Below are 26,313 nucleotides of genomic sequence, written 5' to 3'. Positions count from 1 at the left end.
CTGTGGCCCACCAGGCTCCTCTATTCATGGGCATTCCCAGGCAAGGGTACCAGAGTGGGTTGCCATTTCCTTCCTCAGGGGGATTTCCTGACCCAGGGATTGAACCCACGTCTCCTACATTGGCAGGTAGATTCTTTACCACTGAGCCACCAGGGAAGCATGAGACAGCCTAAGTAAAGGCAAAGCTGCTGAGCCATTAATCATACTTTCAGAGACCCCAGCCTTTTTTTTTTTTTTAAAGGGCCAGGATATGCTAATTCAAGTGGGGACTTTGAGAGTCTTCCTGCATCTTCTCCATCTTTGACCCTCACATTAATAGAAAAGGGCAGGTGTCTGACACCTCGCCATCCTCAGTGCTTGAAAATGCTGAATCTGGAGAAACTTTGTCATAATTACCTATCCACTTGAAAGTACAAACTCTGTAATTTTCCTTTAAGTGATCTTAAATTAATATAAATAATGAAGTATGCTCAGAATACTCAAGTACTGGTACATCCAATTGAACACAATTAAAATTAAGATGGATTTATTAGTATTGTGACTATTATTGATTAAAATGGTAATGATAAATAAGGAGAAATGTTAAGTACAACAGGGAATTGGTAATATTTCTTCAAAGTAATCATTTTGCTGTGACTACCCAATTATTAGTATATTTAATGTGTTATTCAGTGCAATTAATTATCCACTTTGCTTCTGGGAAGGCACTAGGAAAAAATTACTTTCTGCCTGGAGTGGTGGTTGCTCAGGAGAGGGGCTGGGAAAAGCTGCTGCTTGCTGGGGCCTCTGTGATGAAGACCTTGCTCTTGGGGAATGTGACTCCAGCAGCTCCGATAGAAGCGTCGAGTGCCCTTGGGGAAGATGAAGGGACCCAAGAGACCAGGTTCTTGGCCTTACAGTCAGGTGCTTTTGTAGCCCTGGGAGGTGAGGGTGAGCAGCCAGGAGAGGGAAGTCAGAAACCTGCCTTGATTCTGGACTGGGCCACCTAGTTGTGGGACCTGAGTTCCAGAGGTTCATTTCTCTCATCTGCAAAATGGTTAAGGATACAGCCTGCTGGCAAAGACCTGTATGTGAAAGGGATCTGTCAGAGACAGATGTGTGGGGCCTTGGTGACCACTTGTCGGAGACAAGATAGTCCCCAGGCTCAGTCTGACATGTGGATTTGCTTCTGGTTCCTGTAAACCACCTCTGGGAGTTACCCTCCCCCCACCCCCAGCCTGTCGTAGGTCCCTGATGCCTTAATGCTGGTGAATGTGGAGGGTTACACGCCTGCCCTCCAGCCACTTCACTCTGTATCCCCTGACCTACGTTAGACTGTCCATGATCTTCCTTTCCCCTCCTTGCTGGGAAGAATGTAGATGGGTGAGAGGATAAAAATCATTGGGCACTTTTACAGAACTCGTGCTCATTCACCTTCTTTCTTTATTTTTGTTATGTGGCATGTGGGGTCTTACTTCCTTGACCAGGGATCAAATCCGTGCCCCCTGCACTGGAAACATGGAGTCTTAACCACTGGGCCACCAGGGAAGTCCCTTTTTATTTTCTTATCTGTCTGTACAACCATCCTACTAAGTAAAGGAGGTTTTATTAACTCCATTTAAAAAACGAGTACCCAAGGTTCTAAAGAGGGAAAGTGATTGGCTCAAGAATATAGAGCAAAGTGGTAATCTGGGGTCTTGAACTTGAATCATCCGACACTGAGAACTGTGTTATCCCAGCCTGTTCCGCTTTCCCACATTATTGTCACATTTCCTTATCTCTGAGTCTTCTGGCTCCCAACCCTCCTCAATGCCAAAGATTCACTGTAGCTTGTTTCACAAAGCTAATTGCTAGTTTTAACATACAGGTTTTGTTTTATGAGCTCCAAATTGCCCAAATTAGATTTTATTAAGTTCACATGTATGATTCTCCTTGTTTTTATTAAAAATAAGTTCACTCATTTGTCATTTACAAGGGAGTTTGAAATTAGGATCGTTTTGTATCCACGGAAACACAGGGAAAATCTTATATGTGATCAGACTTTTCCCCACAGAATGGGGAAAAAAAAAAGGGCAGCCGGTAATTAGGTGCATAATCCATAGACAAGCTTCTAGAGCACGGGGGGCCTACTCTTCTGCTTTGTGGGTGAGAGTTATGACAACTCTTTCCAGCATGACTATGTGGTGGGGAGGGGTGGTAAGATAAAGGGATGGGAGAAGCTGGTACCAGTCCCAGCTCTCCCCTTCACTCATTCTTTGGCTTTAAGAACGACATGCCTCTTGTTTGGGGCCTTGGTTTCCCATCTGTAATATGGGGATGCCAGAGAAGTTAGGCTTAGAAGAAACTTTTTATCCCTTGTCTCAATTCTTATCCCTGGCAGAGAATGGCCATAATGCTGTGATTGGAAAGATTTAAAAATGTATCTTTATTAACTAACTCAGTCAGCAGCTACTAACTGAGCAACTACTAAGTACCAGGGACTCTTCTAGGTACTGGGGATAGTTGAACACATCAGGAGAGACTTCTGTTCTCAGGGAATTGTAGCAGTAACAACAACAAAAACAGACAACTAAATACATCACATTGAAAAGCTGATGATATTACAAAAGATAAATCAGAGACAGTGATGCTATTTTAGACTGGGGTGGGGGGCGGGTCAGCTAAAGCCTCTGTGAGGAGGTGGTATTTGAGCTGAGACCTCAGTGACAAATGGGTCCAGGCATGAGGCCATCTGGTTGTGGCAGATGTGCAGATTGCAAGGTAGAATGGGAAGTCAGCGTGTCTAAGAAACAGAGATGAGGCCAGTATGTTAGGAGAGGTGGAGATGGGCTCAGACGGGTAGACTGTGCCTAGAGGGTGATTGATTAGTTATGTCTGCATTGGAATGATGGGGAAGAGTGTTACTAATGTATGCCTCCTACTTAAAATTTCTGGACTAAATGGTCCCAGCAAAGATATTTCAGTATCCCACTGGCAAGAGCCCCTTCCTGGTACAGGGGTGGGGCTCCACTTGGGTGGATGCAGGGAGGCTCCTATGAGGAAGCGGGGGTGACATTTGAACTGGGCTTTGATGGATGCTAATTTCCATACCAAGGGGTGACATGGCCCTCTCCATGGCATCCAGTTTTGTCCTGCAGTGTCTGGGATATACTTCTTCAGTAACTTAGACAAGACACCCTGGTTTGAGTAAGGAGGACTGTCTGTGGAGGCAGAGAACCTGGGCCCAAGGCCATGCTCTGCTGTTCTTTAAGCATGTGACTTAGCTGGTTACTTCAGTTTTTCTGAGCCATAGTCTCCTCATCTTTAAAACAGGACAGTAATAAAATTTACCTCTCAGAGTCCTGTAAGAACTTAATAATAAATTAGCTAATAAGGTCTTATAATATGTGATATCAGCATTTCAGGGGCTTCTGTGGTAGCTTAATGGTAAAGAATCTGTCTGCCAATGCAGGAGGTGCTGGTTTGATCCCTAGGTCAGGAAGATACCCTGGAGGAGGGCATGGCAACCCACTCCATTATTCTTGCCTGAGAAATTCCACGGACAGAGGAGGCTGGCAGGCTACAGTCCATGGGGTCATAAAATTTGGAGAGGACTGAGCAACTAAACAACAATAATCAGCATTTTAGTATTTATAACATATATTAGTTAAAACATACCATAAAATATTATAACTATTTTAAAATATAGTATTTTAAAATATAGATCATATAGATTTTATATTTTATATATTATATAAAATATATATTACATAAAATATATATTATATAATTATAAAATATACTGTTTTAAAATATAGTATTTTAAAATTGTTTTTGTTATTAGGACAACTTCTGACACTTATCTCTCAAAAGAATTGGAACGTTTTTTCTTGAGTGTAAATTGTCACAGCTTTATGGAAAGTAATTAGCAGAATGTAGCATGCTATGTCCTAAGAAATTGCTTGTTTCTTTTTGCCCAGAAATTCTACTTAGAATTTAACAAAAGAAATAAGTGGACTACTTTTTCTGGCCAAGATAGAGTAGCTTGAAGTAGCCTAATTCTCATGCTAAGATGCTGAACAAAATACAAAAGAAATGGAGATGAATCAACTACTGCAAGAAGCAAAAACATGGATGAATCTCACAAACAAGATGTAAGGCAAAAAGAACCAGATGCAAGATCTGTACAATTTTATGTTTGAATAATACAAATCACACAAACACACACATATATATCACAATATACATGTGTGTGTCATTTATATTATTCAAATATACATACATATACATATAAGATACATGTGAGTATATATTTATATTTGACTATTACATATATATGTATCGGTAAGATATATGTGAGTATATATAATTCAACCTATTGGTTTTGAAGGTTTGGATAATGTTACCCTGGGAGGAGGTGTACAACAGGAGGCTACAACAGGAACTGAGGTTCTGGTAATATTGTTTCTTGATCAGGGTAGTGGTTCTATGGAGTGTCGACTTGATTAAAAAGTCATTAAACTGTACATTTTTGAATTGTGTAGTTTTAAGCTTGCTGCTGCTAAGTCACTTCAGTCGTGTCTGATTCTGTGCGACCCCATAGACAGCAGCCCACCAGGCTTCCCCGTCCCTGGGATTCTCCAGGCAAGGACACTGGAGTGGGTTGCCATTTCCTTCTCCAATGCATGAAAGTGAAAAGTGAAAGTGAAGTCGCTCAGTCGTGTCCGACTCTGTGCGACCCCATGGACTGCATCCTACCAGGCTCCTCCATCCATGGGATTTTCCAGGCAAGAGTACCGGAGTGGGGTGCCATTGCCTTCTCCGACTTTTAAGTTTACTGTGACTCAAAAAAGTTTACCTAAATAAAAAAGTGAAGAATTTGGCTTATGGATAAAGGTGTGAAAATAAAGAGGCTTATCATGTATAATAGTAAAAAATAGAAATAATCTAACCGTCTAAATATGGGAAATACTTAAATAAAATGTGGTAATGATACTTTTTAAACTGATGCTTTGAAAGAATTTTTAACCATGAGGGAGAATTTTAGTATTACCATGTGAATTGAGTATTGCTCCATGAACCTGTGTGCAGAATCTGAGACTGGGTTATGATGGCTGCCACTTGGCCTTGGAGGATGGAGGGGGTGGCATGAGCGCCCTACTGCTGAGTCTCTGCTTTTCCCATCTTCAGGGAAAGGTAAACACGTCTCATTTCCTAGCCTTGCTCCTCTTTATTCTCCTTTCTAAAAGCACCCTAATCCTTTCACCACTCTTCAGATCTCCCTCATCTTGGGAACCCCACCCGGAGTCCTGTCCTTCCCTCCAAAGTCCCTTGCCCTCCTCGACCTGAACTCTCTGGTCTGGATAGCTCCCCAGAGACTCCCACCCAGCACTCCTCTCCAGTTCCCACGGTCAGTCCAGATGAAAGTCTTGCAGAAGAAGAGAAATGTTTTCCTGCTTGCCCCATAGTTTACAAAACTGCTCCTCCCTGCAAAGTTGTAAGTACTACATGTTATTATTCAGAGTTGTGTTTGCCACTTTCTCCATGGTCTGTCTGTCATCAGTTGGCCGCCTACTCTACCCCAGGCCAGTCATACTGGATTTAGGATGGCTGCCGCCTTAATTACATGAAGATCTGGGAGAGGCTTTGCTTTCACTATGTGCAAGAGCCTGACTACGTTCCTGTTCAAGCCACCTTCCTCCTCACTCCTTCTTAGAGCCTTGGAGTGGGATGAGGGAACATTTTCCACATATTCCACAATGAGTTTTCATTACTTTTATCATCAGAAAAATATAAAATAATGCTCTTTTTCTCTATGAGTGCTCTAGATTAATGTTCTCAAATGTTAATGTGTGATGCCTGCAAGTCACTTTAGGGAGCTTGTTAAAACATAGGTTGTGATTCAGTAGGTCTGGGGTTTTCCCTGGCATTCTGCGTTTCTAACCCACTTCTAAGTGATGCTGATGCTGCTGGTCCATGCCACACTTTGAAGAGTGAAGTGACAGAGGGTAGCTGGAGAGGAGGTGCAAGCTGTGACCTTTCTCCTTGCTCTTCACTGCCTCCAGGCCCCTATGTTTCACAAATCTTCACATTTTGCTGAATAATTAGTGTAACGATGAGTAAGTATGAAGTCTCTCAAGAAGGCTGGAGTCTACATATGTACCTGGGTTAACCAAAGCACTTTGGAGATTAGTTCTTTAGAGAACAGGTTCTCAGATTTGAGCTGCCTTACTCCTCAAGCAGATATAATAAGTTGAACTCATGGAAAGGGCCTTAAAGTCAAGAGGCCATGACTTCAGCCCCAGCTATGCCAGTGACTCAGTTTCCCAAAATATAATTGATGGAGTTTAGTATAAGTTGTTGGTAAAGATAATGGTTTTCATGATCCTGTGATCTTAGAAAGTACTATAATAGTATTCATGTCCTTCAATCCAGTACTTTTCCTTCTGGAATTTAAGAGCAAGTAAATCATTCAATAGAAGATAAAGATGTCCAAAGATGCTCAAAGAAGTTAGGGAGCACTCAGGTACCAAGTCCTTACTGGAGGCTGGAGGGCAGCCTCCTGGGTGTGCCAGAGGGGATTTGAGGATCAAAGGAGGTGGCTAAGAAACCAAGAGTATCCTGATTACTACAGGTCTCAACTAGCTTTCATTTTCCAGTTGTACTACAAACAAAAAGTCCTTATAATGTCTTCTTGGAAAGATGAATAGGAAGATATTGACTACATAGGGAATTATTTGTTTCTGAATCAAGCAGTGCTAGAGTGGAAAGGACACTTAAGGCCTCTGGTTCCATCTGCTCATATCAGAGCCCTGTAGAGTCTTGGAAATGTGGTGAGAAGACAGCCACCCAAGTTCAGAGGGGACCAGAACTTTTGTGATGCACCCTGGAGTCTCCCAGAGAGATGGCTGTGGTTATCTGGTCTCCAGAGAAACACTTCCAATGACAGGGGGTGACTCCCTGGCAGTCTTTTTACCACTAGGTGGGTCTGATTGTTTAGGAATTCTCTCAGGTGAGTGGAAATTCTAACTCCCTGTGGCCTTTACTCCATGACCCAAGCTCTAAAGTAGGTGTTTTCAAACTTTCCTCACGACAAGTATCTCCTGGGAGGTTTATTTAAAATTCATCCCAACTTTAATCCATATAAAACATATTCCTAGGTTGTGAATGCTCATCGTTGCTAATTATTAGAGAAATACAAATCAAAATTGTATTGAGGGACCATCTCACATTGGTCAGAGTGGCTGTTATTAAACACTCTACAAATAATAAATTCTGGAAAGGGTGTGGAGAAAAGGGAACCATCCTACACTGTTGGTAGGAATGTAAGTTGGTGCAGCCACTATGGAAAACATTATGGAGCTTCCTCAAAAAACTAAACATAGAGTTGCCATGTGATCTAGCAATCCTACTCCTGGGCATATATCCAGACAAGACTATAATTTGAAAAGATTCATGTACTTCAATGTTCATAGCACACTATTCGCAAGAGCCAGACATGGTAGCAACCTAAATGTCCATCGATGAATGAATGGATAAAGAGGATGGAGGATATACACTCAATGGAGCATTATTCAACCATAAAAAAGAATGAAATCTTGCCATTTGCAGCAACATGGATGGACCTAGAAATTATCGTACTAAGTCAAGTCAGAAGAGAAAGACAAATACAGTGTCATATCACTTATATGTGGAATCTAGAACATGACAAAAATGACCACATCTATAATACAGAAACAGACTCACAGACACAGAGATACAGATACAGATACTTACAGACCTGTGGCTGCCAAGGGCAGGGAGGCGGGAAGGACTGGGAACTGGGGTTAGCAGACACAGACTGTTATATGTAGGATGGATGAACAACAAGATCTTACTGTATAGTACAGGGAACTGCATTCAGTATCCTGTGATAAACCGTAATGGAAAAGAATATGAAAAAGAATAAGTATATAAACATATCTTCTGAATTACTTTGCTGTACAGAAGAAATTAATACAACATTGTAAATCAACTATACTTCAATTTTAAAAAAAGATTAATTTCTTTGATACAGAGGAAAATTCACTACTGAAAGTGGCAGATATAGACTGACTTCTTTATTTAATAGTTATCATATGAGCTGGCAGGTAATATATATTTTTTCATCAGAACTTAAAATATGAGATGTGTATCTATACATTTCTTCTAAAAGTTTTGAAATAGCCCCATCCCTGTGATTGTGAGAAAGATCAGTGAGGCTGTTTTAAAACAGATAAAACTGAACTAGAGATTGAGAAAGAAGATAGTAAAATACAAAAAATAGCCTATTAATATAGTTGTGATTAATAGTAGCAAAATTGAAGTTAATGTCCAATATTGAGGTTAGTGGATTAACTTTAATTTTTAACGTTTATCAAAACCTAGGAAGAACTATATTTTAGAGCAAGTAAATCATTCAATAGAAGACAAAGATGCTCAAAGAAGCATTATTTGTAGTTTCAGTAAAATTATGAATAGATTCAAGGCCAACACTAGAATGTTAAGTAAACTGAGATATAACCATGAATTAAATATTCAGTTCAGTTCAGTAGCTCAGTTGTGTCCAACTCTTTGTGACCCCATGAACCGCAATGTGCCAGGCTTCCCTGTCCGTCACCAACTCCCGGAGTCCACCAAAACCCATGTCCATTGAGTCGGCAATGCCATCCAACCATCTCATCCTCTGTCGTCCCTTTCTCCTCCTGCCCTCAATCTTTCCCAACATCAGGGTCTTTTCTAGTGAGTCAGCTCTTCGCATCAGGCGGCCAAAGTACTGGAGTTTCAGCTTCAACATCAGTCTTTCCAATGAATAATCAGGACTGATTTCCTTTAGGATGGACTGGTTGGATCTCCTTGCAGTCCAAGGGACTCTCAAGAGTCTTCTCCAACACCACAGTTCAAAAGCATCAATTATTCTGCACTCAGCTTTCTTTATAGCTATTAAAATGATTAAAAAATCTACACACCAATAGGCACAAATGCTTATGTAAGCTAGCAGAATAAAATTTTGGTCCATTTCTACCTTTTTGGGGTATATGGGTGAGCATTAGAAGAAAACATGGAAAAAGTACACTTTAGTTGAATAATTATTTGCTTAATAAATACATATACTTAATATCATTAATACAACAATATGGCTATAAAGCCAATGGGAAACTACATTTGGAAAAAGTAAAAGGTCAAGCCTTTGATAAATCCCCATTGAAACCAAGTACCCTAAGATCTCTGAGGTGTCGAGGGAAGGCCCTTGGGGTTAGCTGGTTCAATTTCCTAAGTATTGTGAGGATATTTATTTTAGTAACCTTGAATATAGCACCCTGTTCTCTCCCTGTCTTCTGTAACTGGTAAGCAACCCAAGAAGTTTTCCTCAAAGTTCGTGCCTACCTTTGGGAGAGACCCAATGTAGGAGGGTGTTGGGTAGAGGCAGATGCTCAAAAGCGCAACTAGGAAAGCCAGACTTCCCATCTCAAGCTTTGTTTTTTCAGACCAAAATTCTTTTGTTCAGAGCAGATTGGCATCAACTTCTCAAAATTTGCATCGTAGAACAAAGATTCATGTTTGAGTAAAAACAAAGAGAACAGCACAGCTTGCGACTCAAAGGTTCCTCCTGCCCCCACTACCACCCGCTCAATTCTCTATTTCTAGTCTGCTGGGGCAGAGAAGCCATTGAGTCGGACTGGGAACAATTTACTGAGGCAAAGGCTTCTAGAATGAAGGCTGGGCCCAGAGCTGAGACTCTAACGGAGCTGGTTTGGGGGCTGGCCCAGGCGTTAGGTTTCCTCATTTCTGGGTTAGGGACAATGCTTGTGAGCATTAAATTTACCAGGTGAGAGTTTGCATAAATGTGCTATTACTGATTATTTTGCAATGAGCTGGATTTATGTAGAAAGAGCACATGTTTTAGAATCCAAAAGCCTGTATTCAGTCTTGGCTCTGCCTCTTATTAGCGATGGGATCTTGGCAATCACATTCCCTTTACGGGCCTCAATTTTCTGACTTACATAAAGAATGGGAAAATAATTCCTATCTTGTATAGCTCACAGGGTTATTGTAAAGGTCACTTGAATAATCAATTGAAAATGCTTGATAATGTGAAATATTATGCCCACTAATTATTTTAATAATTAATAATGGTAATAGTGACTTTGCAATTCAGAATTTTATTCTGGAGTCCTAAATATTGATTCCTGCAGGCTTGTAATTATTTAAGGAATGATTATTGGCTGCCATGTATTGAGGTTATAATATAAGTTAAAATTTTTTTCGAGCTGTGCTGAGTGGGGCAAGGGTGGTAAACCAGGAAATTGAAGTATCTGAGGAAGACACCTGTCCCGAGAAAGTCTGACCAGATACCTTAGTTCAAATCCTGCTGCTGCTGCTGCTAAGTCGATTCAGTCGTGTTCGACTCTGTGCGACCCCATAGACGGCATCTCACCAGGCTCCCCTGTCCCTGGGATTCTCCAGGCAATAACACTGGAGTGGGTTGCCATTTCCTTTTCCAACACATGAAAGTGAAAAGCGAAAGTGGAGTCGCTCAGTTGTGTCCGACTCTTAGCGACCCCATGGACTGCAGCCCATCAGGCTCCTCCGTCCATGGGATTTTCCAGGCAAGAGTAAATCCTAGAGTTACATATAACAAGGAGTATGCAAGCCGATGTCATAAATGATAGGAAGGCATCTTAAAGAATCTTGTGAGAATGAAGAATTGGGAGTGTCCTTGATAGGTCAGATGGAGAGCAGGCTCACTGACCAGTGACACTGAAGCAGATCCACCCAGGACCAAGGGGGAATACGTGGTGACCAGGAGGATGGGTCACCTTTCATCTGAGCCTTCTCTAGACAATTGGTACCCCTTCCTCCCTTTCTTGCCATCCATGGGTCTGACCCTCAAGGCCAGGGACCTGAAGCCCTGAGATGTGAACCTACAATACACTGCTTTCTCTTTCTCTTTTATCCCATCCTTCAGTTACATAGTTGGAGTGATGATATGTAATGCATGCTTTAAGATGTTCTTTATTATTCAAATGATACAATTCAATTCTTTTTGTAAAAGAGTTAAAAGAGATAGATGTGATATAGAAAAGGAGGTGCGGTCGCTTTTCCCCACCTCTCCCCACCCCTGGAAGAAGTGTGGTGGATACCTGTCTCCCCTCTTGGAGCATTTACACATGTTCACATATTAATCCTATATCTCTGCTGCCTGCTTTTTTCACTAAGTAATATATTGTGGAGCTCTTCCTCCTGCCGTATCACTAATGCACTCTGCTTTCTGAGGAATGGGTAGGCCATAATTTACTTAACTATTCCCCTCCCTATTAATAGTAGGTTAGGGTTTTATTTTTTTGCTACTGCACACAATACTGTGATGAACATTCTTGGATCCATGTACAAAAACTTGTACAATGAGTTGTGTGGGGCACACAAACAACTATTTTTTTTTTTTTTTTAAAGAGTCTTAGGAATGGAATAGCTGGGTCCTTTGATATGTACATTTAAGATTCAGTGGATGTTTTCAAATGGCATGCATCAACTGGCTTCACCAGTCTACATATGTAGTGTATATGAGAAGGTTTCTCCACGTTTTTGCCAACACTTGGTATCTTTTTTTTTTAACTTTTTGTCAGATAATTCTTTTCCCTGACTAATGCAGCTTTGCATGGTTATTGTATGTTATTACTTTTCTGTCAGTTGTCTATTTCCTTTATAAACTTTTACAATTTACTTTGTCAATTGTCTTTTTCTTTCTGCTTTGTTAGAATTCTGTGTGTTCTGGATATTAATCTTTTACCAGTTAAGTGTGTTGTAAATAGTTTTCCTCAGTCTTTTAAACTTGGCTTATCTTATAACCTGGTTTATGGTATATTCTCACTGACAGAATATTATATATTTTATAAGAATAAATCTATGAAATTTTTATAATTTCTAGATTTTTGTCTCTTTCTTAGGAAGGCCCTGACATTCTAAATTAATAAAAGATACTCACCTATATTTTCCTCTAATATTTTTATAGTTTTATCCTTTAAACTTCATCTGAGGGTTATTTTCTGTGGATGAATGGTGCAAGTTAGGAATCTAACTTAATTTTTTCCCCAAATGAATAGATAATTGGTCCAGTCTCAATTGTGGATTAGTCCATAGTTTCTCTAGTAATTTGAACTACCACCTTTATTGTATAGTTCATTTTCATATAATCAGGTTTGCTTCTTGGTTTATTAATCTGTTCCATTGATCTAGTCATCAATACCTGCACCAATATTAGGCTAGTTTAATTATTATAGCTTAAGTGTGTTTTGACATCTGGAAGGATAAGACCTGAATGAAAAATGCTGTTAATTTAGATTGGAATTGCACTGATGGGTAAATAGTATATTTTCAATACTAAGTCTTCCTAATCAGTTTTAAAACTTCAGATATTTAAAAGGCTTTCATGTTATTTTATCTTCAAATAGATCTTAAACATTTAAAAATTATATTTGTTTTCTAGGAATTTTATGTTTTTTGTTATAAATTGAATCCTTCTAAAATTATTTAATTAATACTAGTATATAGGCAAGTTACTGGATTAGGTATATGATGTATATACCCATAGTTTTAAACTTTCTTACTAGTGCTCATATTAATAGTTTTCAATTGATTCCCTTGAATGTTTAAGGTGGGCAGTTATCTTAAAAAGTGAACTTTTCTTTTTCCTTTTCAAACTTTATGTCCCTCTTTTCCTTGTCTTTGGACATTTGGGACAATAATATCTAGTCTCGGTGTCTGCAACCACTTTTGTCTTGCTGTTATCTTTAGTGGGAATGCTTCTGAGATGTCACCACTAAGTATCTCATTATTGAGGATCTCTAATAGGTATCCTTTTTTTATGTTGAGAACTTAACATTCCATTTCTGACTTACTGAGATTTAAAAATAATTAATTCTGAATGTTGAATTTTATTGAATCCTTTTCGTATTTATTGAGATAATGTTACTTCATCTCTGTGATAAATTACAGGATTCGTTTCTCTAATATCGAACTGCCCTTTGCCCCTTGGATAAGCTCACTTTGGATACACTGTATTTTTAAAATATACTCTTAGATTTGACTTGTTAATATTTGTAATTTAGTATGTTTTCATCTCCATTCCTGAGTGACAACTGGCCGCCCTTTCCTATGGTTCTTACTCTGTGTTCCTGTCTTTATTGTTTCTCTAACTATACCTATCGCCACTCCAGCTTCCTCACTCTCCTCCAGACACGTCAAAGACAACACACTCATGCTTTCTTGAGCTGGGAACCTTCCCCCAAGAGGTCTGCATGGCTGGATGTGGGATTTGTTGTTGTTCAGTCACTAAGTCGTGTCTGACTCTTTGCGACCCCGTAGACTGTAGCCCACCATGCTCCTTTAGTCCTCCACTATCTCCCAGAGTTTGCTCAAATTCAAGTCCATTGAGTCAATGACACCATCCAATCATCTCATCTTCTGCTTCCCCCTTTTCCTTTTGCCCTCAGTCTTTCCCAGCATCAGGGTCTTTTCCAATGAGTTGGCTCTTTTCATCAGGTGGCCAAAGTATTAGAGCTTCAGCTTCAGCAACAGTCCTTCCAATATTCAGGGTTGATTTTCTTTAGGATTGACTGGTTTGATCTTGCAGTCCTGGGGACTCTCAAGAGTCTTCTCCAGCAAAATTCAAAAGCATCAGTTCTTTGGTGATCACCCTTCTTGATGGACCAACTCACATCTGTACATGACTACTGGAAAAGCCATAGCTTTGACTATATGGACCTTTGTTGGCAATGTGGTATCTCTGCTTTTTAAATGCTGCTGTCTAGGTTTGTCACAGCTTTCCTTCCAAGGAGCAAGTGTCTTTTCATTTCATGGCTGCAGTCACCATATGCAGTGATTTTGGAGCCCGAAATGTGGGAGATACTTGGCTATATATCATCACCTTATCTAAACTTGTTGCTCCCCGCCATCCTCTACCCCTTTAATCTGTTCTATGTCCTCCATAACAGTATATCTATCAGAAGGTATATTATTTACCAATTTGTTTCCTTGTGTATTGTCTATCTTTTCCTACTAAGCTGCACCCCACTGGAGCAGGGCCATTGTCTGCCTGGGTACTGCCGCATATCACAGAGTAGATGCTCAGGAAATACTGGATGGATGAATGACTTGTTTTGTTTTGTTTTGTTTTTTTCCAGACAGAGGACATGGGAAACAAAATTTCTCAGTCTCTCTAGGTTTAAAACATGTTTCAATTTTGTCTTTTCCATTGCATTCTAGTTGGTTGGCTCAGGGTTCTAATATTTAAGTGTCCTTTCCTGCTTGTGCAAAGTAGAGATAATAAAGGCACTCATCTCTTGGAGTTTTAAAGGCACTCAGTGAGAAATGTATTCTCACCATGCCAGGCATGCAGGTAGCTAGTACTCAGGAAATGTTTGCTATTATTGTTACCCACTCTCTCACACAACACAGAGAGGCCTCCTTGAGTCTTAGTTTCTCTTCACTGTCCAGGGTGGACAGTAATCCTTGCCCTGTTTATTTCACAGGTTGGTATGAGGCTTATGAGAGAGCATGGAGTTTGAAAACTATGATGTGTCATGTGAATAATATGACTCTCCTCACATGTTCAAGAAAGAGCCTTATTAAAGGAACCAGGGAAGCAGGGTTCCCCTTGGGCAGAGAATAGACCTGGAGCTGGACACACCTGGGCTCAAATCCCGACTCTTCTATTTACCAACTGTGTGACTTTGGGCAAATTACAAGCCCCTCTGATATTCATCTTCAGTGTTATTGCTGTTCATTCTGTAAAATAGGTGACAATAACACCTAGTTCACGGGGTTACAGTGGGAATTAAAGTGAATATATAAAGAACTCAGTTTAGCATTTTTCACAGAAGTGGATATTTAATAAATGATATCTATTAATATTATATTTTTTCTATGAAAAGGATTGGCAAGCCACAATTTAGAACATTCTCTTTCCAATTTCCCATCATCGAAATAATCACACTTCGCACATCCTCACTGGCAGATTTCACAGCTAGTGCATTCAGAAAAAGTTATTTATTTGAATAACAAATTCTTCGCCCAGTTCCCCAAACTGCACATTCAAGCAGAGGTGGTTATAGTCGACAGTGTGGGGTGTATCGAGGAAGGTGTGGTGATGATGGTCACAGAGACAATATGTGTGGGGCCCTCATTGTGTTCTAGGCACTGTGCTAAGACATTACAGGCACTCCTTCATGCAGCCTCTTCTTACAAATAAGAAAGCAGGAGCCCAGAGAAGCTAGACAGCATGCCTAAGGCCATATAACTGTAAGAAGCAGAGGCCATATCTGAATGAGCAGGCTGACCTGGAAATCTTTTTCAGTATTAGAATGGGACAGAGGCGTTTGGGCATAACAGCTCTTCTCTTGAAGTTTTCAGGACAAAGGGAGAGCACAGGCCTCCAATGTACCACTTTTCATGGGTATAGGTTACTTGCTTATAAGGGGTACTTGACTGATATTTTTTGAATGAATGAAAAATCAACAAATAAATACATCAGCCAAGGTAGTCTTCCTCTGATGACCCTCATAAACAAGACCATAATAGTATCCTGTAAAGTCTACAAATAATAAATGCTGGAGAGGATGTGGAGAAAAGAGAACCCTCCTACACTGTTGGTGGGAATATAAATTGGTGCAGCCACTATGGAAAACAGTATGGAGGCTCCTTGAAAAACTAAAAACAGACGGACCATATGATCTAGCAATCCCACTCCTGGGTATATATCCGGAAAAAAATGAAAACTCTAATTTGAATTGGTACATGCACTCCAGTGTTCATAGCAGCACTGTTTACAGTAGCCAAGAAATGCAAAAACCCCACATGCCCATTGACCGATGATCGGCTTAGGAAGATATGGTATATATACCATGGAATATTACTGAGCCATAAAAAGAATGAAATATTGCCATTTGCAGCAGCATGGATGGATCTAGAGAATATTGTACTTAGTGAAGTAGGTCACCCAGAGAAAGACAAATATTCCACAAAATGCATGTGGAATCTAAAAAATAATGCAAATGGATCTATACACAAATCAGAAACAGACTCACACACATAGAGTCTTATAACAAACTTAAGGTTACCAAAGACGAGGCTGCTGCTGCTGCTGCTAAGTCACTTCAGTCGTGTCCGACTCTGTGCCACCCCATAGACGGCAGCCCACCAGGCTCCCCCATCCCCTGGATTCTCCAGGCAAGAACACTGGAGCGGGTTGCCATTTCCTTCTCCAATGCATGAAAGTGAAAAGTGAAAGTGAAGTCACTTAGTCATGTCCGACTCTTAGTGACCCTATGAACTGCAGCCCACCAGGCTCCTCCGTCCATGGGATTTTCCAGGCAAGAGTACCGGAGCGGGGTGCCATTGCCTTCTCCAACCAAAGAGGAGGGGGAGGGGCAAATTAGGAGTATGGGATTAACAAACTACTATACATAAAACAGGTAAGCAAAAGGGGTTTACTGTATAGCCCAGGGACTTATATTCAATATCTTGTAATAACCTATAATGTAATATAATCAGAAAAAATAACTGAATCACTAAGCTGTACACATAAAACTAACATAATATTGTAAACCAACTATGTTGTTGTGGTTAGTTGTTAAGTTGTGTCCGACTCTTTTGTGACCCATGGACTGTAGCCCACCAGATTCCTCTGTCCATGGGATTTCCCAGGCAAGAATGCTGGAGTGAGTTGCCATTTCCTTCTCCAGGGTATCTTCTTTACCCAGGGACTGAACCTGTGTCTCCTGCTTGGCAGGTGGATTCTTTACCACTGAGCCACCTGGGGAGACCAAACCAACTATACTTCAATATAAAAAAGAATATGCTGTACAACTATATGCTTATAAAAGAGTATGCTGTAAATAAGGCTATGAGATCACAAAGAAAATGATATCATTCACTTGTAGCCCAGAACTATAGGCAATGCTTCATCTTAGTATCTTTTCTTGCGTTTGTTTCCTTCTATTAATTATATTAATCTATATTGCAGACTGGATAGCTGCCCACCAAGCTCAGGCTGTGTTTCTCAGCTTCTTTTGCTATGGAGTGGATTCTTGCCAAGGGAATGTAAGTAGAATTGATGGGTGTCACTTTCTCACTGTGGTAATTAAGAAGTAGATGTATGCCTTCGTTTATTTTCTAACCTGCTGGCTGCATGCAGGGGATGAGGACAGAGCCACAGTATGGAAGGAGCCTGGGTCCCTGAAAGACTGTCCAGCAACCAGAAGCCCCTGTGTTGGATGTTCCCATTTGCAGCAAAACTTTTGTTTTGGTCCACTGTATTTTGAGCATTTGTTACAGCTCTTAGCATAACTTTTCTCAAAACTTCAATTCCCTCTGAATTATCGAATCTCCTTTGTAGAGTTTCAGATACACACACACACACACACACACACAGTTCATTTTGTTGCTGATAATTTGTGGAAGTATAATGAGTGAAAGGGCTTCCTTGCCTGGAGAATTCCACAGTCCATGGAGTCGCAAAGAGTTGGACACAACTGAGCAACTAACACTACTACTAATGAATGAAAAATAGAGGCGAAGAAGAATGCCCTAGAAGTTCCTTCTTCCTCTCTTCTCAAGGCACAGGAATGTTCATTATAATTTACAAAGTGGTTTTCCATAAACATTTAACCCTTATAATTTACTGGTGTATTTATTTTTGTACGGAGGAGGAGATTAAAGTTCAATTAATGGATTTTCCTTAGGTCACCCAGCTGGCAATTAAAAGGCAGTGTGGGGACTGACACCAGGTTTGTCTGGCCTTGTCTCCTCTACTTTTTTGTCACATCCCAGTAATACATGTGAAGTGGATAAGATCCCTTTCCGTAAACAGGGTGTCTAAGATGGTTCTGATAAGTGCCTTGTCTCTTCCTTCTTTACACCTTTGTCTCTGCCAGGGTTTCCTTGGGATGTAGTACCCAAAGCTCGTGATTAAAAACAGCTGCAGAAACAAGAGGAGAACATCTCCTAAAAAGTGATGCCTTGGAGCACAATGTGTGTGGACTTGTAGGAGGTGGACGAGGGTGCGTGACGGAGTGGAGTCACGGGGAGAACTTTGGTTCTCCACAGAGGCGTCCTTCTGCTGTCAGCTGCTCCTGGGAGGCTCCATGAACTTGATCTCAGAGCCAGGGGCAGAAAAACTGGACTCATCCTTCCACTAAGGAATGAGAAGACTTCCTTCGAACTTCCTAGGAGTTTGAACTGCTTCTAAGGTAGAGCCCAATTAGCCCGTGTAGACTATGCTATTCAATTATATGGTTGGTTCAAAAGAATTTAATGAAATAGGAGAATAATCATACAAAAATACTAAGTGATAAAATAGTATAATGCAAAATAGTACAATCAAATTTTTGTTGAGATTTTTATGTAGTTACACACACACACTTGACAAAAAGACTGAAAGAGAATACACCTCACCTTAGCAGGAGTTATTTCTGGGTGATGAGATCAAAGCTGAAATTCATTTATGTAAAAATTCTTTTCTGTCATTTTAAATTTTCAGAGGGGCTTCCCAGGTGGTGCTAGCGGTAAAGAACCTGGCTGCCAATGCAGGAAACATAAAGAGACACGGGTTTGATACCTGGGTTGGGAAGATCCCCTGAAGAAGGAAATGGCAACCCACTTCAGGCTTGCCTGGAAAATCCCATGGACAGAGATACACAAGAGATACTTGTGGGATACAGTCCATGGTGTTACAAAGAGTTGGACATGACTTAGTGACCAAACAACAACTATTACAATATATGAACTCCATAGCTAGGAATTATTTATGGGTGATGAGATCAGAGTTGAAATTCATTTATTTTGTTTCTTTTCTATTATTTGAAATTTCATAAAATAAACAGGCTATTTTGTAAATAGAAAAAAAATGTTAAGAGAGTTTTTTTCCTTAATTTGATTTTAAGGTTTTTTGCTCATTTTCAAATTATAGCTCTTTTGGGAGATAAAGGAAAATTAAATGAGCTACCAAAAATTTGCCACAAATAATAAATTGCTATTAATAAGTTATGTAGTCAGTTATCAGATTAAAATTAAAGCCACCATAACAGGTTATTCATACAATACTCAAATTTTTAAATTTATTCTGATTGCCTTGTCTATTACATAGACTTTAGATAGCATATAAGTTGTTTCATTTTGTTGTTGATGTGTTGGTTTGGTTGAATAACTGAACTTAAAAGGACTTCCCTGGTGGGTCAGTTGATAAAGAATCTACCTGCAATGCAGGAGACCTGTGTTCCATTCCTGGGTTGGGAAGATCCCCTGGAGAAGGAAATGGCAATACACTTCAATATTCTTGCCTGGGAAATCCCATGGACAGAGGGGCCTGGTGGGCTACAGTCATGGGGTCACAGAGAGTCAGACACAACTGAGCAAATAAACAACAACCACCACAAACTTAAAAAAGCAGACTAAATGGCAAAACATATATATATATATATAAATTTGACAGAAAGTTCAGAACTGCATTAAGAATGTTTTTAAACTGTTATTTATAGTAAAAACAATCAAGTCCCTGGTATTTAAATGAACCAAAGCTGTAACCATATTTTGCTTAATAATAATATAGCTAATTAAATATAACAAATGGATACATGTTAATTCTGACTAGGAATCAAAAGCAGTGCAATGTAAACAATTATGATAAGCCCCAAATGCTGACCAAGACAGTTGTGGAACTGGTGAGCTTCCTGCAGCCTTCTTCGAATCTCCCCAGTGATGTTGTCAAGAGCCATAACCACCACTCTGACTCTTTCTCTCAGTTATCTCCATTATGGAAATTTGCCCCACAAATAACTCAACAGAAACAGAAGCCTAAATGAAGACATATATTAATTTTAGTATTTTATCTAAGTGTAAGGAAATATACTTGAAAGAACCCAATGGACCCACCAAATAGGAATGAAAGTAAATTCTAGTATCCCAGCTTACTAAAATACAGGCAGTGGTTATAATGACAATTGTGAGGACCACACAGAGCTATGAAAACACTTATTAAACAGTGTCAAATGTAAAGGAATATACAATTATATTTCTGCTATAAATGCTGTTATTTCAGTGTAAAATTGTATGTGGTGATGATCAAGGATGGAAAAGAAGAAAAAAATGAAAGCAGTTACACCTTGGTGAGGTTATGAATGATCTTCCTTCTTTCTCAAATATTTAAAAAAATATAATTATGAATGTGTGTTTTAATGAAAAGAAAGATTTCCATTCCTACTTATCTCCATAAATAAAGAAAAATCTTCTAAATGTAACGTTCTATGAAATTTGAGTTGATTTAATTCTTGTTTAGAAATAAAAACTTCATATTTGTTTTCTATGCTAGTTATACCAAATTACCACAAACCACATAAAGTTTTTATCTTATGGTTTTGTAGGTCAGAAGTTAGACATGAGTCTCAGTGGGTGAGATCAAGGTGTTGGCAGGGCTGTGTTCTTTCTGGCCTCTCTAGGGCTTCCCTGGTGGCTCAGCTGGTAAAGAATCCGCCTGCAATGCGGGAGACCTGGGTTTGATCCCTGGTTTGGGAAGATGCCCTGGAGAAGGGAAAGGCTACCTGTTCCAGTATTCTGGCCTAGAGAATTCCATGGACTGTATAGTCCATGGGGTCACAAAGAGTTGGACAGGACTGAATGACTTTCACTAGGGAAGAAGAATCTGTTTCCTTGACTTCAGTTTCTATAGGCTGCCTGCATTTCTTGCCTCATAGCTCCTTCCTCCATTTTCAAAGCCAGCCATGGAAGGTTGAGTTCCTCTCACATTGTATCACTCTGGTTCTTCTGGCCTTTCTTCCACTTTCAAGGATGTCTGTGATTAAATTGGGCCCATCTCGATGATCTTCCTCTCTCAGAGTCAGGTGATTAGCAACTGTAATTGTATATGAAGCTTTCATTCCCTTTTACCAAGTAAGGCACCCTGTGAATCATTACTCTGCCTGCCATAAGCCCTTAGTCTATGCTGGATGTGGCGCCAGTTAATGTTGGGGAAGAGGGGAGGTAGGCTTAAAGATGATGCTCACGGTTAGAAGTTGAAGTCAGGCATGTAGAGGAACACCTACAATACAATGTGGATGGTGATTAGGGTTCTGGTAAATTAATATTCAGAGACTTGGGAGGGCAGCATGGTTCCTTTTAGCTGGAAGACTCAAGGTGGGGTGAGGGGGTTCATGGTGAATTGGCATTTGAATTGGGCCTTAAAGGATAGGTGGAATTTGGATACAGAAATTGGCAGAAGAAGCCTATGGCATTTCAAGTAATAGATATTAAATGAAAGTTAGTGAAATATCCGTTTTTGTAAGGGAAAGATATACAAACATTGACTTTTTAATTCAACCTCACGTGTCAAAGCAAAAGGCATGGAGATGAAAGACAGCAGTAAGTGTCACAGGAAAAACTCAGAAGTCTCTTCTACTTCCTTTCTAACTTAGCCAGAACTTCTAGTTTGTTTGTTTGTTTATCAGCTGTTCATACTCTTACTTTTTTCCTTACACAGCCTCTAAGGTGCCAGTTATGCAGCTCCCTTCCAAGCAAAGTAGCCTCTTAGCAACTTTTTTTTCATGGTTTATAAAAGCTTCATGCTTTGAGCAGAACAAGTTCTGCTGTTTGGATTGGACCAGCTGGAGCTAAAGGCTGCCTACAGAGAAACTCCTACTGAACGCCAATCGTCTGGTCCTATCAGATTGTCTCTGCCTGGGACAGCTGAGCGGGAGAGGCCAAGAGAAGGCAGAACCCCAGGAGAGAGAGAGAGAGAGAGACAGACAGACAAGGTGAGCACTGGCTCAGAGTAGCTACTGCATCCACCCAATAAGCTCCTCATTACTGAAGATTTCCTGAGTGTGTATCTGTTTCTTGAAGTCAATGAAAATGGCCTTTGGCATGTTTTAAGGAGGCCCCATTAAACTTGAGTCTGTTGTGTTTGCAGGATATTTTGTTTATTAATGTTTTCCTATTGATTTGATTATTCATGAGCTACAAACACTCCTTCTGGCAGCCAAATGCTTCTCTTCTGCACCTTATCACACAGAGCTCCTATTTCCTGATTTTCAGATAACTACTTATAGAATTTTTTTCCCCCCAAGTCCTGGATAGACTCTATATCATATCACATCACATCGCTTTATGAGTCTGGATTCACAAAGGTGAGGCTGCCCTGAACCTCCATGGCTAAAGTCCAGAGGAGACAGCACCTGGTGGACAGTGTTGCCATGGACTCTGTCTTAATAACCAACTCGAAGTGGCAAAAATGGAAAGATAAGGTGAGAGTGAATTACAAGCCCTTGCAATCAAATTTGTGGGGTTCCCCCTATAAAAATAGAACTCTATTAAAACTCAAAGCAGAGGAGGACTCATGAAGGCTGCTGAGTTACAAGGCAGGTAAACCCATAAAGATAAAATAGTTTACTGGTTAACAAATTAATCCAGGAAAGAAAAAAGGCAACTAAATGAAAGAAGACACTGTTGCGTGGTATTATTAGTGATTACTATTATAAGATGGAATAAAATGGAAGCAGACAGGAAGGTCAGAGAAAAGAAATGGTTTACAAAATATTTCTCAGAAATTTAGAAACAGGAAGATTTTGAATCAACCCCTCTGTATTATCACAGTCTTCAAAGAATTACAAAAAGGACGTTAGAAACAATAATCAGCAAAGTGGAAATCATTTCCAGCCAACGGGAAGAAACAGAAAACAGGTTTGCGGATGAGGGTAAAGCCAAAAACCCAAGAAATTCCATAAATTGTGCTTTAAAACAAGAGAGGGCCCTGAAGATTGGCAGAGTAGGAATACTCTTCAAGGTACAGGTAAATGTGAAGGAAGTGAAAAATAAAATAGAAGGAAAAGAAGAAGAAAATGAGAAAAATTTTCATAACAATTGAAGATGTATCATAGAAACAACTCAACAAAACCTGAAAGACAGACCCAAATAAGGGGGCACCTGGAGGGCTACCCTGGTGGCTCAGGTGGTAAAAAATCTGCCTGCAAAGCAGGAGACCCGGGTTTGATCCCTGGGTTGGGAAGATTCCCTGGAGGAGGGCAATGCAACTCACTCCACTATTCTTGCCTGGAGAATTCCATGGACAGAGGAGCCTGGCGGGCTACATACAGTCCATGGGGTCACAAAGAACTGGAAACGACTGAAGCAACCAACACACACACACACACACACACACACACACACACAGATAATTAGTGGCCAGAAATGCTTGAAGTCCATGTGGGAAGAAAAGATCTTAACAATATATGGAAGAAGAAAAATATTAGCCTGTATAGCTCAACTTAAAAAATAGTACCAAATTTAGCAACAGCCACTCCAGGCAAAAGCAAAATATATGGTCGCTGAGTTTAATACTCCAACCAAAATAAGAGCCCAGGCCCAGATTTTGTTTCCAGCCAACATGTGTCTTTACATTTAAGGAGAAGAGAAGATGTTTGCCCACCTAGAAAGGCCACAACAATTAATCATTCTTGGTGCTGAAACAAAACATTCAGAGGTCAGAAAAATGTGTTATTCTCTTATCTCAGGTGGAGTTAAGATATGCACTGTGTTAGGTTGGGCAACCACCCATCCGGGTTATGCTGGGACTGAAATGTCCTCTAGCGTGAGACCCTTGCTGTGCTGCAGATAAGACAGCCCTGAGCAGACTGGGAAGGTCCATCACCCTAGCACTAGTTTCCGTCACATGACAACCTAGGCAGGCTAATTAGGCTTGACAGTAAAATTAACACAGAGAATTCTCGAAACTCTTCAGGTACTGAATTTTCAAGTTTGTTGTTTTCTTCTGTCATCTAGGAAAATGTTCCTAGAATAGTTAGCATTTGATCATTTATTCATTCACCCAGTTAAATAGTGATTGTGGGCTTTTTCATGCCTTGGGCTGGGTGTGCAGTTCCAGTGGAAGCACATTTCTGACTTCATGGGGCTTAGAGGAAAAGCAGGAAAGCTGGGTGTGAAATACATAAACATGAAGGTATGTGTAATTGGAAATGTGATAGAAGGTGTGAAGGAAAAGGACAGCATGATATGATTGAGAGTGATCGAAGATGTCATTTAGACTGGAGGAGGGGCATTCTGGGTGGGAATGACCCTCTGAAGAAGGGACAGGAAAGTGGAGACCTGAGGGATGAGAGGAGAGAGGAGGCAGATGAAGGATGAAGCTGCAGTGGGGAAATGTATGTTGGGTAGAGATGGAAGACAGAGAGTGTTCCAGACAGAGGGGCAGCACATGCCAAGGCCCCAAGGCAGGAAGTAGCTTGGTGAGTTAAAGGAGTGGAGAGGAGGCTAGTATTTCTCTTAAATTCACCTGGAAGATCCAGAAGTACCAGGCGTGATTGTGGCATAGTGGTCCAAGCAGAGTTGACAGAGAGAGAGAAAGTGGACCCAAGAAGCAAAGGCTAAATGTCAGTGGTGGATAATGATCCTTTTTGCCTACACCGTTCTTACAGAAATTTAAACAAATGAGTATAGCTACCCCGTGGTCTCTCTGATGAACACACATTATAAAAGGCTCTGAAACAAAGCTGAAAATAAGAGAATGACAGCGATTTAGAAGAATGTGTCATTATGGATAAAACTCTCCTTAATCTGAGAATTGCAAAAACGAAGGGAAAAAATACAAAGGCTGTTTCTAGATCTGCTAAGTGCCAGAAGAATAAGGAAGGTATTAAAATATGGGCAAAATTTTGGTACTCCTGGATGGTCCCATCTCCAGCTCTCTCTGTCTTGTGCTCGGTCGTGTCTGACTTTTTGCAACCCCATGGACTGTAGCCTGCCAGGCTCCTCTGTCCATGCGGATTTCCCAGGGAAGAATATTGGAGTGGGTTGCCATTTCTTTCACTAGGGTATCTCCTGACCCAGGGATCGAACCTGCATCCCTTGAGTCTCCTGCATTGGCAGGCGGGCTCTTTACCACTAGGGCCACCTGGGAAGTCCCCCCATCTCCAGAAGGCCCAGAAATGCCTGAATATTGCTCAAAGTGAAATGGAAAGTCCCTCAGTTGTGTCTGACTCTTTGCAACTCCATGGACATACAGTCCATTAATTCTCCAGGCCAGAATACTGGAGTAGGTAGCCTTTCCCTTCTCCAGGGGATCTTCCTAACCCAGAGATTGAACCCAGGGATCGAACCCAGGGATTGAACCCGGGTCTCCTACATTGCAGGCAGATTCTTTACCAGCTGAGCCACTGGGAAAGCCCAAGAATACTAGAGTGGGTAGCCTATCTCTTCTCCAGCAGGGTCTCCTGCATTGCAGGTGGGTTCTTTACCAGCTGGAACGCAAATATTGCTTAAAGTGAAAGTGAAAGTCTTTCAGTCATGTCTGACTCTTTGTGGTCTTATGGACTATAGCCCACCAAGCTCCTCTGTCCATGGAATTCTCTAGGCAAGAATGCTGAAATGGGTACCCATTCCCTTCTCAAGGGGATCTTCCCGACCCAGGGATCAAACCCAGGTCTCTTGCTTTGGCAAGCAGGTTCTTTACTGTCTGAGCCAGCATGGAAGGTTTACAGTCACCTTAAAAAAATTCTGGGACTTCTCTGGTGGTCCAGTGGTTAAGAATATGCCTTCCAATGCAGGGGAACAGGTTCAATCCCTGGTCAGGGAATTAAGATCCCACATGCTGTGGAACAACTAAGCCCACGTGCTAGAGAGCTCGGGTGTTACAATTAGAGAGAAGCCCAGCACGTCACAGTGAAAGAGCCCCTGTGCCGCAACTAAGACCCGAATCAGCTAACAAATAAAATAAATAAATAATTTTAAAAAAGAGTCCCCAGAGAGCTATACCAGGGGGGACTCTGGCATAGGAAAGCAACATATTTATATTCTTGCTGAGTTTTTTTTTTTTTTTAATAGCACAAATGTATCCATGGCCTGTTAATTATTCAGGCATTGAGGCTAAACCTGCAGGGAGGATTTTTCTATGCTTCTAAACTCCATCTTTGGGCCGATTGAATGTTGCAAGTAAAATCTATGTGAAGATGTTGAAAATACATCTTACAGATTTGAAGATGAAAAAAAAGCAAGAATACTGGATTATAGAAACTCATAATCATGTGGACAGGGTGGAATGAAACCCTGAGGATGAAAGTTAGCAACGATCGGAGTCTAATGGTCAGCCAGGAGGAGCTCAGTTCTGAGGATGGAGAAGGGCTAGAAGAGGACTGTCTGTTCAAGAACCTAGGCTCTGGCTAGTCACAGGCCACATGGACCAAGGGGGCAGCCACAATGTGCACCTGGACACGTGTGGCCTCTGCCTGGGAGGCTGAGGCCCAGGTGGGTGAGGTGGCCATTTCCACATAGTCCTCC

Source organism: Bison bison, unplaced genomic scaffold (genome assembly GCF_000754665.1).
Source record: "Bison bison bison isolate TAMUID 2011002044 unplaced genomic scaffold, Bison_UMD1.0 scf7180017864243, whole genome shotgun sequence".
Lineage (NCBI taxonomy): Eukaryota > Metazoa > Chordata > Mammalia > Artiodactyla > Bovidae > Bison > Bison bison.
This window is presented reverse-complemented; position numbering follows the sequence as displayed.